Below are 20,700 nucleotides of genomic sequence, written 5' to 3'. Positions count from 1 at the left end.
AGAACGCTGTATCTTGCTAAATGACATCGTTCTTTAAGGTTTCACGATGCTTGCATGCGCTTTAACGAGAATATCACATTATAGCAGTTTCGCATTTGTAACGGACCAACACGCAGTATCTGGCTTGTTCAAGCCGTTTTGTGCACTTTCACAACATTTCACCTATTGCAGTTTCGTACATGCAATAAAACAACACTATCTCGTTAGATGACGTCCTTTTTGGTGGTCTCACGACGCTACTCAGCTTAAACTAACATAACTCAAGCTAACCTTCGCACTTCTATCTTTAAAAAACGTTTTACTCGCAATTTTACAATGTTTTCTACAAGATTACGATGGTCTCATGCGCTTTCACATTAGATATCGTAGTTCCCGACTTGTAATTGTGAAAAACACTGCATCTCACTAAGTGACATTGTTTAATGCGGTTTTACGACGGTTCATATCTTAACCTAACCTTACATTCGCACTTGTATAAAAAAACGCTCTATTACACTGTTTCGTTCACAATTAGGATATTTGCATAACCTCACAGTTTTTCACCAACTTATTGCAGTACAGAACGCTGTATCTCGCTAAATGACATCGTTCTTTAAGGTTTCACGATGCTTGCATGCGCTTTAACGAGAATATCACAACATAGCAGTTTCGCACTTGTAACGGTAGAACACGCCGTATTTGGCTTGTTCATGCCGTTTTGTGTGCTTTCACAACTTTTCACCTATCGCAGTTTCGTACTCGCAATAAAACAACACTATCTCGTTAGATGACGTTGTTTTTGGTAGTTGCACGACGCTACCTAGCTTAAACTAACATAACTCAACCTAACATAACCTTCGCACTTCTATCGTTAGAAAACGTTTTACTCGCTACTTTACATTGCTTTCTACAACATTATGACGGTTTCAAGCGCTTTCACATTAGATATCACAGATCCCAACTTGTAAAGGTGAAAAACACTGCATCTCACTAAGTGACATTGTTTAATGCGGTTTTACGACGGTTCATACCTTAACCTAACGTAACCTAACCTAACCTAACCCAACCTAACCTAACCTAACCCAACCTAACCTAACCTAAGCTAACCTAACCTAAGCTAACCAAACCTAAGCTAACCTAACTTAACCTAACCTAACGTAACCTAACCTAACGTAACCTAACCTAACCTAACCTATTCTAACGTAACCTAACCTTACCTGACCTAACCTAACCTAACGTAACCTAACCTAACCTAACATAACCTAACGTAACCTAACCTAACCTAACCTAACCTTACCTGACCTAACCTAACCTAACGTAACCTAACCTAACCTAACATAACCTAACGTAACCTAACCTAACCTAACGTAACCTAACCTAACCTAACCCAACCTAACCCAACCCAACCCAACCCAACAACACCCAACCCAACCTAACCTAACCTAACCTAACCTTACCTAACCTAACCAAATTATCCTTACCTAACCTAACCTAACCTAAGCTAACGTAACCTAACCTAACCTAACGTAACCTAACCTAACCTAACCTAACCTAACCCAACTCAACCCAACCTAACCTAATCTAACCTAACCTAACCTAACCTAACCTAACCTAACCAAACCTAACCTAACCTAACCTAACCTAACCTAACGACGGTTACAAGCGCTTTCACATTAAATATCGCAGTTCCCCACTTTTAAGGGTGAAAAACACTGCATCTCAGTAATTGACATTGTTTAATGCGGTTTTACGACGGTTCATATCTTAACCTAACCTAACATTCGCACTTGTATCTAAAAACGCTCTATTACACTGTTTTGTTCACAATTACGATATTTGCATAACCTCACAGTTTTTCACCAACTTATTGCAGTACAGAACGCTGTATCTCGCTAAATGACATCGTTCTTTAAGGTTTCACGATACTTGCATGCGCTTTACCGAGAATGTCACAACATAGCAGTTTCGCACTTGTAACGGTACAACACGCAGTATTTGGCTTGTTCATGCCATTTTGTGTGCTTTCACAACATTTTACCTATCGCAGTTTCGTACTCGCAATAAAACAACACTATCTCGTTAGATGACGTCGTTTTTGGTGGTTTCACGATGCTACCTAGCTTAAACTAACATAACTCAACCTAAGATAACCTTCGCACTTCTATCGTTAGAAAACGTTTTACTCGCTACTTTACATTGCTTTCTACAACATTACGACGGTTTCAAGCGCTTTCACATTAGATATCGCAGTTCCCAACTTGTAAAGGTGAAAAACACTGCATCTCACTAAGTGACATTGTTTATTGCGGTTTTACGACGGTTCATACCTTAACCTAACGTAACCTAACCTAACCTAACCCAACCTAACCTAACATAACCTAACCTAACCTAACCTAACCAAACGTAACCTAACGTAACCTAACGTAACCTAACCTAACCTAATCTAACCTAACGACGTTTGCAAGCGCTTTCACATTAGATATCGCAGTTCCCGACTTGTAATGGTGAAAAACACTGCATCTCACTAAGTGACATTGTTTAATGCGGTTTTACAACGGTTCATATCTTAACCTAACTTAACATTCGTACTTGTATTGAAAAACGCTCTATTACACTGTTTCGTTCACAATTACGATATTTGCATAACCTCACAGTTTTTCACCAACTTATTGCAGTACAGAACGCTGTATCTCGCTAAATGACATTGTTCTTTAAGGTTTCACGATGCTTGCATGCGCTTTAACGAGAATATCACAATATAGCAGTTTCGCACTTGTAACGGTAGAACACGCAGTATTTGGCTTGTTCATGCCGTTTTGTGTGCATTCACAACATTTCACCTATCGCAGTTTAATACTCGCAATAAAACAACACTATCTCGTTAGATGACGTCGTTTTTGGTAGTTTCATGACGCTACCTAGCTTAAACTAACCTAACCTAACCTAACCTTCGCACTTCTATCGTTAGAAAACGTTTTACTCGCAACTTTACAATGTTTTCTACAAGATTACGACGGTTTCATGCGCTTTCACATTAGATATCGTAGTTCCCGACTTGTAATGTTGAAAAACACTACATCTCACTAAGTGACATTGTTTAATGCGGTTTTACGACGGTTGATATGTCAACCTAACCTAACATTCGCACTTGTATCTAAAGACGCTCAATTACACTGTTTCGTTCACAATTACGATATTTCTTGACCTCACAGTTTCTCACCAACTTATTACAGTACAGAACGCTGTATCTCGCTAAATGACATCGTTCTTAAGGTTTCACGATACTTGCATGCGCTTTACCGAGAATGTCACAACATAGCAGTTTCGCACTTGTAACGGTACAACACGCAGTATTTGGCTTGTTCATGCCGTTTTGTGTGCTTTCACAACATTTTACTTATCGCAGTTTCGTACTCGCAATAAAACAACACTATCTCGTTAGATGACGTCGTTTTTGGTGGTTTCACGACGCTACCTAGCTTAAACTAACATAACTCAACCTAACATAACCTTCGCACTTCTATCGTTAGAAAACGTTTTACTCGCTACTTTACATTGCTTTCTACAACATTACGACGGTTTCAAGCTCTTTCACATTAGATATCGCAGTTCCCAACTTGTAAAGGTGAAAAACACTGCATCTCACTAAGTGACATTGTTTAATGCGGTTTTAGCGCGGTTCATATCTTAACCTAACCTAACCTAACCTAACCTAACCCAACCTAACCTAACATAACCTAACCTAACCTAACCTAACCTAACCAAACCTAACCTAACGTAACCTAACCTAACCTAACCTAACCTAACCTAAGCTAACCTAACGACGTTTGCAAGCGCTTTCACATTAGATATCGCAGTTCCCGACTTGTAATGGTGAAAAACACTGCATCTCACTAAGTGACATTGTTTAATGCGGTTTTACGATGGTTCATATCTTAACCTAACGTAACATGGGTACTTGTATTGAAAAACGCTCTATTACACTGTTTCGTTCACAACTACGATATTTGCATAACCTCACAATTTTTCACCAACTTATTGCAGTACAGAACGCTGTATCTCGCTAAATGACATCGTTCTTTAAGGTTTCACGATGCTTGCATGTGCTTTAACGAGAATATCACATTATAGCATTTTCGCACTTGTAACGGTACAACACGCAGTATCTGGCTTGTTCAAGCCGTTTTGTGTACTTTCACAACATTTCACCTATTGCAGTTTCGTACATGCAATAAAACAACACTATCTCGTTAGATGACGTCCTTTTTGGTGGTTTCACGACGCTACATAGCTTAAACTAACATAACTCAAGCTAACCTTCGCACTTCTATCTTCAGAAAACGTTTTACTCGCAATTTTACAATGTTTTCTACAAGATTACGATGGTTTCATGCGCTTTCACATTAGATATCGTAGTTCCCGACTTGTAATGGTGAAAAACACTGCATCTCACTAAGTGACATTGTTTAATGCGGTTTTACGACGGTTCATATCTTAACCTAACCTAACATTCGCACTTGTATTAAAAAACGCTCTATTACACTGTTTCGTTCACAATTAGGATATTTGCATAACCTCACAGTTTTTCACCAACTTATTGCAGTACAGAACGCTGTATCTCGCTAAATGACATCGTTCTTTAAGGTTTCACGATGCTTGCATGCGCTTTAACGAGAATATCACAACATAGCAGTTTCGCACTTGTAACGGTACAACACGCAGTATTTGGCTTGTTCATGCCGTTTTGTGTGCTTTCACAACATTTCACCTATCGCAGTTTCGTACTCGCAATAAAACAACACTGTCTCGTTAGATGACGTTGTTTTTGGTAGTTGCACGACGCTACCTAGCTTAAACTAACATAACTCAACCTAACATAACCTTCGCACTTCTATCGTTAGAAAACGTTTTACTCGCTACTTTACATTGCTTTCTACAACATTATGACGGTTTCAAGCGCTTTCACATTAGATATCACAGTTCCCAACTTGTAAAGGTGAAAAACACTGCATCTCACTAAGTGACATTGTTTAATGCGGTTTTACGACGGTTCATACCTTAACCTAACGTAACCTAACCTAACCTAACCTAACCTTACCTAACCTAACCTAACCTAACCTAACCCAACCCAACCTAACCTAACCTAACCTAACCTAAACTAACCTAACCCAACCTACCCTAACCTAACCTAACCTAACCCAACCTAACCCAACCTAACCTAACCTAAGCTAACCTAACCTAAGCTAACCAAACCTAAGCTAACCTAACTTAACCTAACCTAACGTAACCTAACCTAACCTAACCTATTCTAACGTAACCTAACCTTACCTGACCTAACCTAACCTAACGTAACCTAACCTAACCTAACATAACCTAACGTAACCTAACCTAACCTAACCTAACCTAACGTAACCTAACCTAACCCAACCTAACCCAACCCAACCCAACCCAACCCAACAACACCCAACCCAACCTAACCTAACCTAACCTAACCTTACCTAACCTAACCAAATTATCCTTACCTAACCTAACCTAAGCTAACGTAACCTAACCTAACCTAACGTAGCCTAACCTAACCTAATGTAACCTAACCTAACCTAACCTAACCTAACCTAACCCAACTCAACCCAACCCAACCTAACCTAATCTAACCTAACCTAACCTAACCTAACCTAACCTAACCTAACCAAACCTAACCTAACCTAACCTAACCTAACCTAACCTAACGACGGTTGCAAGCGCTTTCACATTAAATATCGCAGTTCCCCACTTTTAATGGTGAAAAACACTGCATCTCAGTAATTGACATTGTTTAATGCGGTTTTACGACGGTTCGTATCTTAACCTAACCTAACATTCGCACTTGTATCTAAAAACGCTCTATTACACTGTTTTGTTCACAATTATGATATTTGCATAACCTCACAGTTTTTCACCAACTTATTGCAGTACAGAACGCTGTATCTCGCTAAAAGACATTGTTCTTTAAGGTTTCACGATGCTTGCATGCGCTTTAACGAGAATATCACAATATAGCAGTTTCGCACTTGTAACGGTAGAACACGCAGTATTTGGCTTGTTCATGCCGTTTTGTGTGCTTTCACAACATTTCACCTATCGCAGTTTAATACTCGCTATAAAACAACACTATCTCGTTAGATGACGTCGTTTTTGGTAGTTTCACGACGCTACCTAGCTTAAACTAACCTAACCTAACCTAACCTTCGCACTTCTATCGTTAGAAAACGTTTTACTCGCCACTTTACAATGTTTTCTACAAGATTACGACGGTTTCATGCGCTTTCACATTAGATAACGTAGTTCCCGACTTGTAATGTTGAAAAACACTACATCTAAGTGACATTGTTTAATGCGGTTTTACGACGGCTGATATGTCAACCTAACCTAACATTCGCACTTGTATCTAAAGACGCTCAATTACACTGTTTCGTTCACAATTACGATATTTGCTTGACCTCACAGTTTCTCACCAACTTATTACAGTACAGAGCGCTCTATCTCGCTAAATGACATCGTTCCTTAAGGTTTCACGATACTTGCATGCGCTTTACCGAGAATGTCACAACATAGCAGTTTCGCACTTGTAATGGTACAACACGCAGTATTTGGCTTGTTCATGCCATTTTGTGTGCTTTCACAACACTTTACCTATCGCAGTTTCGTACTCGCAATAAAACAACACTATCTCGTTAGATGACGTCGTTTTTGGTGGTTTCACGATGCTACCTAGCTTAAACTAACATAACTCAACCTAACATAACCTTCGCACTTCTATCGTTAGAAAACGTTTTACTCGCTACTTTACATTGCTTTCTACAACATTACGACGGTTTCAAGCGCTTTCACATTAGATATCGCAGTTCCCAACTTGTAAAGGTGAAAAACACTGCATCTCACTAAGTGACATTGTTTATTGCGGTTTTACGACGGTTCATACCTTAACCTAACGTAACCTAAGCTAACCTAACCCAACCTAACCTAACATAACCTAACCTAACCTAACCTAACCTAACCAAACCTAACCTAACGTAACCTAACCTAACCTAACCTAACCTAACCTAACCTAACCTAACGACGTTTGCAAGCGCTTTCACATTAGATATCGCAGTTCCCGACTTGTAATGGTGAAAAACACTGCATCTCACTAAGTGACATTGTTTAATGCGGTTTTACGACGGTTCATATCTTAACCTAACTTAACATTCGTACTTGTATTGAAAAACGCTCTATTACACTGTTTCGTTCACAATTACGATATTTGCATAACCTCACAGTTTTTCACCCACTTATTGCAGTACAGAACGCTGTATCTCGCTAAATGACATTGTTCTTTAAGGTTTCACGATGCTTGCATGCGCTTTAACGAGAATATCACAATATAGCAGTTTCGCACTTGTAACGGTAGAACACGCAGTATTTGGCTTGTTCATGCCGTTTTGTGTGCATTCACAACATTTCACCTATCGCAGTTTAATACTCGCAATAAAACAACACTATCTCGTTAGATGACGTCGTTTTTGGTAGTTTCACGACGCTACCTAGCTTAAACTAACCTAACCTAACCTAACCTTCGCACTTCTATCGTTAGAAAACGTTTTACTCGCAACTTTACAATGTTTTCTACAAGATTACGACGGTTTCATGCGCTTTCACTTTAGATATCGTAGTTCACGAATTGTAATGTTGAAAAACACTACATCTCACTAAGTGACATTGTTTAATGCGGTTTTACGACGGTTGATATGTCAACCTAACCTAACATTCGCACTTGTATCTAAAGACGCTCAATTACACTGTTTCGTTCACAATTACGATATTTGCTTGACCTCACAGTTTCTCACCAACTTATTACAGTACAGAACGCTGTATCTCGCTAAATGACATCGTTCTTAAGGTTTCACGATACTTGCATGCGCTTTACCGAGAATGTCACAACATAGCAGTTTCGCACTTGTAACGGTACAACACGCAGTATTTGGCTTGTTCATGCCGTTTTGTGTGCTTTCACAACATTTTACCTATCGCAGTTTCGTACTCGCAATAAAACAACACTATCTCGTTAGATGACGTCGTTTTTGGTGGTTTCACGACGCTACCTAGCTTAAACTAACATAACTCAACCTAACATAACCTTCGCACTTCTATCGTTAGAAAACGTTTTACTCGCTACTTTACATTGCTTTCTACAACATTACGACGGTTTCAAGCGCTTTCACATTAGATATCGCAGTTCCCAACTTGTAAAGGTGAAAAACACTGCATCTCACTAAGTGACATTGTTTAATGCGGTTTTAGCGCGGTTCATATCTTAACCTAACCTAACCTAACCTAACCTAACCCAACCTAACCTAACATAACCTAACCTAACCTAACCTAACCAAACCTAACCTAACGTAACCTAACCTAACCTAACCTAACCTAACCTAACCTAACGACGTTTGCAAGCGCTTTCACATTAGATATCGCAGTTCCCGACTTGTAATGGTGAAAAACACTGCATCTCACTAAGTGACATTGTTTAATGCGGTTTTACGACGGTTCATATCTTAACCTAACCTAACATTCGTACTTGTTTTGAAAAACGCTCTAATACACTGTTTCGTTCACAATTACGATATTTGCATAACCTCACAGTTTTTCACCAACTTGTTGCAGTACAGAACGCTGTATCTCGCTAAATGACATCGTTCTTTAAGGTTTCACGATGCTTGCATGTGCTTTAACGAGAATATCACATTATAGCATTTTCGCACTTGTAACGGTACAACACGCAGTATCTGGCTTGTTCAAGCCGTTTTGTGTACTTTCACAACATTTCACCTATTGCAGTTTCGTACATGCAATAAAACAACACTATCTCGTTAGATGACGTCCTTTTTGGTGGTTTCACGACGCTACATAGCTTAAACTAACATAACTCAAGCTAACCTTCGCACTTCTATCTTCAGAAAACGTTTTACTCGCAATTTTACAATGTTTTCTACAAGATTACGATGGTTTCATGCGCTTTCACATTAGATATCGTAGTTCCCGACTTGTAATGGTGAAAAACACTGCATCTCACTAAGTGACATTGTTTAATGCGGTTTTACGACGGTTCATATCTTAACCTAACCTAACATTCGCACTTGTATTAAAAAACGCTCTATTACACTGTTTCGTTCACAATTAGGATATTTGCATAACCTCACAGTTTTTCACCAACTTATTGCAGTACAGAACGCTGTATCTCGCTAAATGACATCGTTCTTTAAGGTTTCACGATGCTTGCATGCGCTTTAACGAGAATATCACAACATAGCAGTTTCGCACTTGTAACGGTACAACACGCAGTATTTGGCTTGTTCATGCCGTTTTGTGTGCTTTCACAACATTTCACCTATCGCAGTTTCGTACTCGCAATAAAACAACACTATCTCGTTAGATGACGTTGTTTTTGGTAGTTGCACGACGCTACCTAGCTTAAACTAACATAACTCAACCTAACATAACCTTCGCACTCCTATCGTTAGAAAACGTTTTACTCGCTACTTTACAATGCTTTCTACAACAATATGATGGTTTCAAGCGCTTTCACATTAGATATCACAGTTCCCAACTTGTAAAGGTGAAAAACACTGCATCTCACTAAGTGACATTGTTTAATGCGGTTTTACGACGGTTCATACCTTAACCTAACGTAACCTAACCTAACCTAACCTAACCTTACCTAACCTAACCTAACCTAACCTAACCTAACCCAACCCAACCTAACCTAACCTAACCTAACCTAACCTAAACTAACCTAACCCAACCTACCCTAACCTAACCTAACCTAACCCAACCTAACCCAACCCAACCCAACCTAACCTAACCTAAGCTAACCTAACCTAAGCTAACCAAACCTAAGATAACCTAACTTAACCTAACCTAACGTAACCTAACCTAACCTAACCTATTCTAACGTAACCTAACCTTACCTGACCTAACCTAACCTAACGTAACCTAACCTAACCTAACATAACCTAACGTAACCTAACCTAACCTAACCTAACCTAACGTAACCTAACCTAACCTAACCCAACCTAACTCAACCCAACCCAACCCAACACCCAACCCAACCTAACCTAACCTAACCTTACCTAACCTAACCAAATTATCCTTACCTAACCTAACCTAAGCTAACGTAACCTAACCTAACCTAACCTAACGTAACCTAACCTAACCTAACGTAACCTAACCTAACCTAACCTAACCTAACCCAACTCAACCCAACCTAACCTAATCTAACCTAACCTAACCTAACCTAACCTAACCTAACCTAACCTAACGACGGTTGCAAGCGCTTTCACATTAAATATCGCAGTTCCCCACTTTTAATGGTGAAAAACACTGCATCTCAGTAATTGACATTGTTTAATGCGGTTTTACGACGGTTCATATCTTAACCTAACCTAACATTCGCACTTGTATCTAAAAACGCTCTATTACACTGTTTTGTTCACAATTATGATATTTGCATAACCTCACAGTTTTTCACCAACTTATTGCAGTACAGAACGCTGTATCTCGCTAAAAGACATTGTTCTTTAAGGTTTCACGATGCTTGCATGCGCTTTAACGAGAATATCACAATATAGCAGTTTCGCACTTGTAACGGTAGAACACGCAGTATTTGGCTTGTTCATGCCGTTTTGTGTGCTTTCACAACATTTCACCTATCGCAGTTTAATACTCGCTATAAAACAACACTATCTCGTTAGATGACGTCGTTTTTGGTAGTTTCACGACGCTACCTAGCTTAAACTAACCTAACCTAACCTAACCTTCGCACTTCTATCGTTAGAAAACGTTTTACTCGCCACTTTACAATGTTTTCTACAAGATTACGACGGTTTCATGCGCTTTCACAATAGATAACGTAGTTCCCGACTTGTAATGTTGAAAAACACTACATCTAAGTGACATTGTTTAATGCGGTATTACGACGGTTGATATGTCAACCTAACCTAACATTCGCACTTGTATCTAAAGACGCTCAATTACACTGTTTCGTTCACAATTACGATATTTGCTTGACCTCACAGTTTCTCACCAACTTATTACAGTACAGAGCGCTCTATCTCGCTAAATGACATCGTTCTTTAAGGTTTCACGATACTTGCATGCGCTTTACCGAGAATGTCACAACATAGCAGTTTCGCACTTGTAACGGTACAACAAGCAGTATTTGGCTTGTTCATGCCATTTTGTGTGCTTTCACAACATTTTACCTATCGCAGTTTCGTACTCGCAATAAAACAACACTATCTCGTTAGATGACGTCGTTTTTTGGTGGTTTCACGATGCTACCTAGCTTAAACTAACATAACTCAACCTAACATGACCTTCGCACTTCTATCGTTAGAAAACGTTTTACTCGCTACTTTACATTGCTTTCTACAACATTACGACGGTTTCAAGCGCTTTCACATTAGATATCGCAGTTCCCAACTTGTAAAGGTGAAAAACACTGCATCTCACTAAGTGACATTGTTTATTGCGGTTTTACGACGGTTCATACCTTAACCTAACGTAACCTAAGCTAACCTAACCCAACCTAACCTAACATAACCTAACCTAACCTAACCTAACCTAACCAAACCTAACCTAACGTAACCTAACCTAACCTAACCTAACCTAACCTAACCTAACGACGTTTGCAAGCGCTTTCACATTAGATATCGCAGTTCCCGACTTGTAATGGTGAAAAACACTGCATCTCACTAAGCGACATTGTTTAATGCGGTTTTACGACGGTTCATATCTTAACCTAACTTAACATTCGTACTTGTATTGAAAAACGCGTTATTACACTGTTTCGTTCACAATTACGATATTTGCATAACCTCACAGTTTTTCACCCACTTATTGCAGTACAGAACGCTGTATCTCGCTAAATGACATTGTTCTTTAAGGTTTCACGATGCTTGCATGCGCTTTAACGAGAATATCACAATATAGCAGTTTCGCACTTGTAACGGTAGAACACGCAGTATTTGGCTTGTTCATGCCGTTTTGTGTGCATTCACAACATTTCACCTATCGCAGTTTAATACTCGCAATAAAACAACACTATCTCGTTAGATGACGTCGTTTTTGGTAGTTTCACGACGCTACCTAGCTTAAACTAACCTAACCTAACCTAACCTTCGCACTTCTATCCTTAGAAAACGTTTTACTCGCAACTTTACAATGTTTTCTACAAGATTACGACGGTTTCATGCGCCTTCACTTTAGATATCATAGTTCCCGACTTGTAATGTTGAAAAACACTACATCTCACTAAGTGACATTGTTTAATGCGGTTTTACGACGGTTGATATGTCAACCTAACCTAACATTCGCACTTGTATCTAAAGACGCTCAATTACACTGTTTCGTTCACAATTACGATATTTGCTTGACCTCACAGTTTCTCACCAACTTATTACAGTACAGAACGCTCTATCTCGCTAAATGACATCGTTCTTAAAGTTTCACGATACTTGCATGCGCTTTACCGAGAATGTCACAACATAGCAGTTTCGCACTTGTAACGGTACAACACGCAGTATTTGGCTTGTTCATGCCGTTTTGTGTGCTTTCACAACATTTTACCTATCGCAGTTTCGTACTCGCAATAAAACAACACTATCTCGTTAGATGACGTCGTTTTTGGTGGTTTCACGACGCTACCTAGCTTAAACTAACATAACTCAACCTAACATAACCTTCGCACTTCTATCGTTAGAAAACGTTTTACTCGCTACTTTACATTGCTTTCTACAACATTACGACGGTTTCAAGCGCTTTCACATTAGATATCGCAGTTCCCAACTTGTAAAGGTGAAAAACACTGCATCTCACTAAGTGACATTGTTTAATGCGGTTTTAGCGCGGTTCATATCTTAACCTAACCTAACCTAACCTAACCTAACCCAACCTAACATAACATAACCTAACCTAACCTAACCTAACGAAACCTAACCTGACGTAACCTAACCTAACCTAACCTAACCTAACCTAACCTAACGACGTTTGCAAGCGCTTTCACATTAGATATCGCAGTTCCCGACTTGTAATGGTGAAAAACACTGCATCTCACTAAGTGACATTGTTTAATGCGGTTTTACGACGGTTCATATCTTAACCTAACCTAACATTCGTACTTGTATTGAAAAACGCTCTATTACACTGTTTCGTTCACAATTACGATATTTGCATAACCTCACAGTTTTTCACCAACTTGTTGCAGTACAGAACGCTGTATCTCGCTAAATGACATTGTTCTTTAAGGTTTCACGATGCTTGCATGCGCTTTAACGAGAATATCACAATATAGCAGTTTCGCACTTGTAACGGTAGAACACGCAGTATTTGGCTTGTTCATGCCGTTTTGTGTGCATTCACAACATTTCACTTATCGCAGTTTAATACTCGCAATAAAACAACACTATCTCGTTAGATGACGTCGTTTTTGGTAGTTTCATGACGCTACCTAGCTTAAACTAACCTAACCTAACCTAACATAACCTTCGCACTTCTATCGTTAGAAAACGTTTTACTCGCTACTTTACATTGCTTTCTACAACATTACGACGGTTTCAAGCGCTTTCACATTAGATATCGTAGTTCCCGACTTGTAATGTTGAAAAACACTACATCTCACTAAGTGACATTGTTTAATGCGGTTTTACGACGGTTGATATGTCAACCTAACCTAACATTCGCACTTGTATCTAAAGACGCTCAATTACACTGTTTCCTTCACAATTACGATATTTGCTTGACCTCACAGTTTCTCACCAACTTATTACAGTACAGAACGCTGTATCTCGCTAACTGACATCGTTCTTAAGGTTTCACGATACTTGCATGCGCTTTACCGAGAATGTCACAACATAGCAGTTTCGCACTTGTAACGGTACAACACGCAGTATTTGGCTTGTTCATGCCGTTTTGTGTGCTTTCTCAACATTTTACCTATCGCAGTTTCGTACTCGCAATAAAACAACACTATCTCGTTAGATGACGTTGTTTTTGGTAGTTGCACGACGCTACCTAGCTTAAACTAACATAACTCAACCTAACATAGCCTTCGCACTCCTATCGTTAGAAAACGTTTTACTCGCTACTTTACAATGCTTTCTACAACAATATGATGGTTTCAAGCGCTTTCACATTAGATATCACAGTTCCCAACTTGTAAAGGTGAAAAACACTGCATCTCACTAAGTGACATTGTTTAATGCGGTTTTACGACGGTTCATACCTTAACCTAACGTAACCTAACCTAACCTAACCTAACCTTACCTAACCTAACCTAACCTAACCTAACCTAACCCAACCCAACCTAACCTAACCTAACCTAACCTAACCTAAACTAACCTAACCCAACCTACCCTAACCTAACCTAACCTAACCCAACCTAACCCAACCCAACCCAACCTAACCTAACCTAAGCTAACCTAACCTAAGCTAACCAAACCTAAGATAACCTAACTTAACCTAACCTAATGTAACCTAACCTAACCTAACCTATTCTAACGTAACCTAACCTTACCTGACCTAACCTAACCTAACGTAACCTAACCTAACCTAACATAACCTAACGTAACCTAACCTAACCTAACCTAACCTAACGTAACCTAACCTAACCTAACCCAACCTAACCCAACCCAACCCAACCCAACACCCAACCCAACCTAACCTAACCTAACCTAACCTTACCTAACCTAACCAAATTATCCTTACCTAACCTAACCTAAGCTAACATAACCTAACCTAACCTAACCTAACGTAACCTAACCTAACCTAACGTAACCTAACCTAACCTAACCTAACCTAACCCAACTCAACCCAACCTAACCTAATCTAACCTAACCTAACCTAACCTAACCTAACCTAACCTAACGACGGTTGCAAGCGCTTTCACATTAAATATCGCAGTTCCCCACTTTTAATGGTGAAAAACACTGCATCTCAGTAATTGACATTGTTTAATGCGGTTTTACGACGGTTCATATCTTAACCTAACCTAACATTCGCACTTGTATCTAAAAACGCTCTATTACACTGTTTTGTTCACAATTATGATATTTGCATAACCTCACAGTTTTTCACCAACTTATTGCAGTACAGAACGCTGTATCTCGCTAAAAGACATTGTTCTTTAAGGTTTCACGATGCTTGCATGCGCTTTAACGAGAATATCACAATATAGCAGTTTCGCACTTGTAACGGTAGAACACGCAGTATTTGGCTTGTTCATGCCGTTTTGTGTGCTTTCACAACATTTCACCTATCGCAGTTTAATACTCGCTATAAAACAACACTATCTCGTTAGATGACGTCGTTTTTGGTAGTTTCACGACGCTACCTAGCTTAAACTAACCTAACCTAACCTAACCTTCGCACTTCTATCGTTAGAAAACGTTTTACTCGCCACTTTACAATGTTTTCTACAAGATTACGACGGTTTCATGCGCTTTCACAATAGATAACGTAGTTCCCGACTTGTAATGTTGAAAAACACTACATCTAAGTGACATTGTTTAATGCGGTATTACGACGGTTGATATGTCAACCTAACCTAACATTCGCACTTGTATCTAAAGACGCTCAATTACACTGTTTCGTTCACAATTACGATATTTGCTTGACCTCACAGTTTCTCACCAACTTATTACAGTACAGAGCGCTCTATCTCGCTAAATGACATCGTTCTTTAAGGTTTCACGATACTTGCATGCGCTTTACCGAGAATGTCACAACATAGCAGTTTCGCACTTGTAACGGTACAACAAGCAGTATTTGGCTTGTTCATGCCATTTTGTGTGCTTTCACAACATTTTACCTATCGCAGTTTCGTACTCGCAATAAAACAACACTATCTCGTTAGATGACGTCGTTTTTTGGTGGTTTCACGATGCTACCTAGCTTAAACTAACATAACTCAACCTAACATAACCTTCGCACTTCTATCGTTAGAAAACGTTTTACTCGCTACTTTACATTGCTTTCTACAACATTACGACGGTTTCAAGCGCTTTCACATTAGATATCGCAGTTCCCAACTTGTAAAGGTGAAAAACACTGCATCTCACTAAGTGACATTGTTTATTGCGGTTTTACGACGGTTCATACCTTAACCTAACGTAACCTAAGCTAACCTAACCCAACCTAACCTAACATAACCTAACCTAACCTAACCTAACCTAACCAAACCTAACCTAACGTAACCTAACCTAACCTAACCTAACCTAACCTAACCTAACGACGTTTGCAAGCGCTTTCACATTAGATATCGCAGTTCCCGACTTGTAATGGTGAAAAACACTGCATCTCACTAAGCGACATTGTTTAATGCGGTTTTACGACGGTTCATATCTTAACCTAACTTAACATTCGTACTTGTATTGAAAAACGCGTTATTACACTGTTTCGTTCACAATTACGATATTTGCATAACCTCACAGTTTTTCACCCACTTATTGCAGTACAGAACGCTGTATCTCGCTAAATGACATTGTTCTTTAAGGTTTCACGATGCTTGCATGCGCTTTAACGAGAATATCACAATATAGCAGTTTCGCACTTGTAACGGTAGAACACGCAGTATTTGGCTTGTTCATGCCGTTTTGTGTGCATTCACAACATTTCACCTATCGCAGTTTAATACTCGCAATAAAACAACACTATCTCGTTAGATGACGTCGTTTTTGGTAGTTTCACGACGCTACCTAGCTTAAACTAACCTAACCTAACCTAACCTTCGCACTTCTATCCTTAGAAAACGTTTTACTCGCAACTTTACAATGTTTTCTACAAGATTACGACGGTTTCATGCGCCTTCACTTTAGATATCATAGTTCCCGACTTGTAATGTTGAAAAACACTACATCTCACTAAGTGACATTGTTTAATGCGGTTTTACGACGGTTGATATGTCAACCTAACCTTACATTCGCACTTGTATAAAAAAACGCTCTATTACACTGTTTCGTTCACAATTAGGATATTTGCATAACCTCACAGTTTTTCACCAACTTATTGCAGTACAGAACGCTGTATCTCGCTACAAGTCACCATTACAAGTCGGGAACTGCGATATCTAATGTGAAAGCGCTTGCAAACGTCGTTAGGTTAGCTTAGGTTAGGTTAGGTTAGGTTAGGTTACGTTAGGTTAGGTTTGGTTAGGTTAGGTTAGGTTAGGTTAGGTTATGTTAGGTTAGGTTGGGTTAGGTTAGGTTAGGTTAGGTTAGGTTAAGATATGAACCGCGCTAAAACCGCATTAAACAATGTCACTTAGTGAGATGCAGTGTTTTTCACCTTTACAAGTTGGGAACTGCGATATCTAATGTGAAAGCGCTTGAAACCGTCGTAATGTTGTAGAAAGCAATGTAAAGTAGCGAGTAAAACGTTTTCTAACGATAGAAGTGCGAAGGTTATGTTAGGTTGAGTTATGTTAGTTTAAGCTAGGTAGCGTCGTGAAACCACCAAAAACGACGTCATCTAACGAGATAGTGTTGTTTTATTGCGAGTACGAAACTGCGATAGGTAAAATGTTGTGAAAGCACACAAAACGGCATGAACAAGCCAAATACTGCGTGTTGTACCGTTACAAGTGCGAAACTGCTATGTTGTGACATTTCTCGGTAAAGCGCATGCAAGTATCGTGAAACCTTAAGAACGATGTCATTTAGCGAGATACAGCGTTCTGTACTGTAATAAGTTGGTGAGAAACTGTGAGGTCAAGCAAATATCGTAATTGTGAACGAAACAGTGTAATTGAGCGTCTTTAGATACAAGTGCGAATGTTAGGTTAGGTTGACATATCAACCGTCGTAAAACCGCATTAAACAATGTCACTTAGTGAGATGTAGTGTTTTTCAACATTACAAGTCGGGAACTACGATATCTAATGTGAAAGCGCATGAAACCGTCGTACTCTTGCAGAAAACATTGTAAAGTTGCGAGTAAAACGTTTTATAACGATAGAAGTGCGAAGGTTAGGTTAGGTTAGGTTAGTTTAAGCTAGGTAGCGTCATGAAACTACCAAAAACGACGTCATCTAACGAGATAGTGTTGTTTTATTGCGAGTATTAAACTGCGATAGGTGAAATGTTGTGAATGCACACAAAACGGCATGAACAAGCCAAATACTGCGTGTTCTACCGTTACAAGTGCGAAACTGCTATATTGTGATATTCTCGTTAAAGCGCATGCAAGCATCGTGAAACCTTAAAGAACAATGTCATTTAGCGAGATACAGCGTTCTGTACTGCAACAAGTTGGTGAAAAACTGAGGTTTTGCAAATATCGTAATTGTGAACGAAACAGTGTAATAGAGCGTTTTTCAATACAAGTACGAATGTTAGGTTAGGTTAAGATATGAACCGTCGTAAAACCGCATTAAACAATGTCACTTAGTGAGATGCAGTGTTTTTCACCATTACAAGTCGGGAACTGCGATATCTAATGTGAAAGCGCTTGCAAACGTCGTTAGGTTAGGTTAGGTTAGGTTAGGTTAGGTTAGGTTACGTTAGGTTAGGTTTGGTTAGGTTAGGTTAGGTTAGGTTATGTTAGGTTAGGTTGGGTTAGGTTAGGTTAGGTTAGGTTAAGATATGAACCGCGCTAAAACCGCATTAAACAATGTCACTTAGTGAGATGCAGTGTTTTTCACCTTTACAAGTTGGGAACTGCGATATCTAATGTGAAAGCGCTTGAAACCGTCGTAATGTTGTAGAAAGCAATGTAAAGTAGCGAGTAAAACGTTTTCTAACGATAGAAGTGCTAAGGTTATGTTAGGTTGAGTTATGTTAGTTTAAGCTAGGTAGCGTCGTGAAACCACCAAAAACGACGTCATCTAACGAGATAGTGTTGTTTTATTGCGAGTACGAAACTGCGATAGGTAAAATGTTGTGAAAGCACACAAAACGGCATGAACAAGCCAAATACTGCGTGTTGTACCGTTACAAGTGCGAAACTGCTATGTTGTGACATTCTCGGTAAAGCGCATGCAAGTATCGTGAAACCTTAAGAACGATGTCATTTAGCGAGATACAGCGTTCTGTACTGTAATAAGTTGGTGAGAAACTGTGAGGTCAAGCAAATATCGTAATTGTTAGGTTGGGTTAGGTTAGGTTAGGTTAGGTTAGGTTAAGATATGAACCGCGCTAAAACCGCAATAAACAATGTCACTTAGTGAGATGCAGTGTTTTTCACCTTTACAAGTTGGGAACTGCGATATCTAATGTGAAAGCGCTTGAAACCGTCGTAATGTTGTAGAAAGCAATGTAAAGTAGCGAGTAAAACGTTTTCTAACGATAGAAGTGCGAAGGTTATGTTAGGTTGAGTTATGTTAGTTTAAGCTAGGTAGCGTCGTGAAACCACCAAAAACGACGTCATCTAACGAGATAGTGTTGTTTTATTGCGAGTACGAAACTGCGATAGGTAAAATGTTGTGAAAGCACACAAAACGGCATGAACAAGCCAAATACTGCGTGTTGTACCGTTACAAGTGCGAAACTGCTACGTTGTGACATTCTCGGTAAAGCGCATGCAAGTATCGTGAAACCTTAAGAACGATGTCATTTAGCGAGATACAGCGTTCTGTACTGTAATAAGTTGGTGAGAAACTGTGAGGTCAAGCAAATATCGTAATTGTGAACGAAACAGTGTAATTGAGCGTCTTTAGATACAAGTGCGAATGTTAGGTTAGGTTGACATATCAACCGTCGTAAAACCGCATTAAACAATGTCACTTAGTGAGATGTAGTGTTTTTCAACATTACAAGTCGGGAACTACGATATCTAATGTGAAAGCGCATGAAACCGTCGTACTCTTGCAGAAAACATTGTAAAGTTGCGAGTAAAACGTTTTATAACGATAGAAGTGCGAAGGTTAGGTTAGGTTAGGTTAGTTTAAGCTAGGTAGCGTCATGAAACTACCAAAAACGACGTCATCTAACGAGATAGTGTTGTTTTATTGCGAGTATTAAACTGCGATAGGTGAAATGTTGTGAATGCACACAAAACGGCATGAACAAGCCAAATACTGCGTGTTCTACCGTTACAAGTGCGAAACTGCTATATTGTGATATTCTCGTTAAAGCGCATGCAAGCATCGTGAAACCTTAAAGAACAATGTCATTTAGCGAGATACAGCGTTCTGCACTGCAACAAGTTGGTGAAAAACTGAGGTTTTGCAAATATCGTAATTGTGAACGAAACAGTGTAATAGAGCGTTTTTCAATACAAGTACGAATGTTAGGTTAGGTTAAGATATGAACCGTCGTAAAACCGCATTAAACAATGTCACTTAGTGAGATGCAGTGTTTTTCACCATTACAAGTCGGGAACTGCGATATCTAATGTGAAAGCGCTTGCAAACGTCGTTAGGTTAGGTTAGGTTAGGTTAGGTTAGGTTAGGTTACGTTAGGTTAGGTTTGGTTAGGTTAGGTTAGGTTAGGTTATGTTAGGTTAGGTTGGGTTAGGTTAGGTTAGGTTAGGTTAGGTTAAGATATGAACCGCGCTAAAACCGCATTAAACAATGTCACTTAGTGAGATGCAGTGTTTTTCACCTTTACAAGTTGGGAACTGCGATATCTAATGTGAAAGCGCTTGAAACCGTCGTAATGTTGTAGAAAGCAATGTAAAGTAGCGAGTAAAACGTTTTCTAACGATAGAAGTGCTAAG

This window comes from Rhipicephalus microplus, chromosome 2 (assembly GCF_043290135.1).
Source record: "Rhipicephalus microplus isolate Deutch F79 chromosome 2, USDA_Rmic, whole genome shotgun sequence".
In the NCBI taxonomy this organism is placed as follows: domain Eukaryota; kingdom Metazoa; phylum Arthropoda; class Arachnida; order Ixodida; family Ixodidae; genus Rhipicephalus; species Rhipicephalus microplus.
Note: the sequence above shows the minus strand (reverse complement) of the source record.